Raw genomic sequence first — 830 nt, forward strand, 5'->3', positions numbered from 1 at the left:
AAATTCCCGTTTTTCCTTAATTTTTCTTTTGTTTTTCACGGCGCATTTGAAAACTATTGGATATAGACTTTTGACCCCCCAAAGTACCAACTAGATTCACTTTCCTATCAGAAAAGGTACTGTTGAAGAAAATCCAAGCACTTTTACTGTCCTAAAACGTGATGACAGACACAAAAATAAAAAAAAAAATAAAAAAAAATAAAAAAAAAAATAAAAAAAAAAACACACATCATTGTAAAATCAATACATTCATCGTTCCACTCAGAATCTAAAATTATGAATAAAATAATTATATTTGATTTTGATTTCACAAATTAACAGTCAAGTTAAATAAACAGTTTAATTCTTAACCAATTTGCGTTTGTACTAATTTTTTCAACTGTTAACAAATCAATGTCAACATACATTGGAAATTCAAGATTTTATAAATTATTAAGTGGTTAATACCTATTGGTACTATAACATGTAAGTATTGAACCAAATAAAATTATTGTTGATTAAAAATAAATATGTCTAACACATCATTTTCAAATTTCAGTGAAAAAAAAAAAAATGTTTCTGTTTTTTATATACTATATTAAATAGATGAAAATAATATTAATGAATAATGTTGTAAATAAATGTTTTATATTTGCAGGGAAAAACTGAAAGATAAAATATAATCAATTTTGAATTCACTAACTATCGACGTACACTAAGGAACTGATTTAATACTTATTATTACAGAAATATCATACAAAAGCTAAAAAAATTGAAAACTGAGTATATTCGTAAAGAGTTTAAAAAAGAGTCAAATTATTTTAAAAATTTTATCGTGTATAGAAAATGCT

General features: G+C 23.1%; 1 long non-coding RNA gene across 1 annotated transcript; it reads left to right on the forward strand.

Moving 5' to 3' along the window:
* Positions 1–270: 270 nt before the first annotated feature.
* Positions 271–732, forward strand: LOC115034656. The gene is made up of 2 exons (XR_003839986.1): positions 271–465; positions 638–732. It is a non-coding gene; the product is annotated as an uncharacterized LOC115034656 (long non-coding RNA).
* The last annotated feature ends 98 nt before the right edge of the window (positions 733–830 follow it).

This window comes from Acyrthosiphon pisum, unplaced genomic scaffold (genome assembly GCF_005508785.2).
Source record: "Acyrthosiphon pisum isolate AL4f unplaced genomic scaffold, pea_aphid_22Mar2018_4r6ur Scaffold_19952;HRSCAF=20643, whole genome shotgun sequence".
In the NCBI taxonomy this organism is placed as follows: Eukaryota; Metazoa; Arthropoda; class Insecta; order Hemiptera; family Aphididae; genus Acyrthosiphon; species Acyrthosiphon pisum.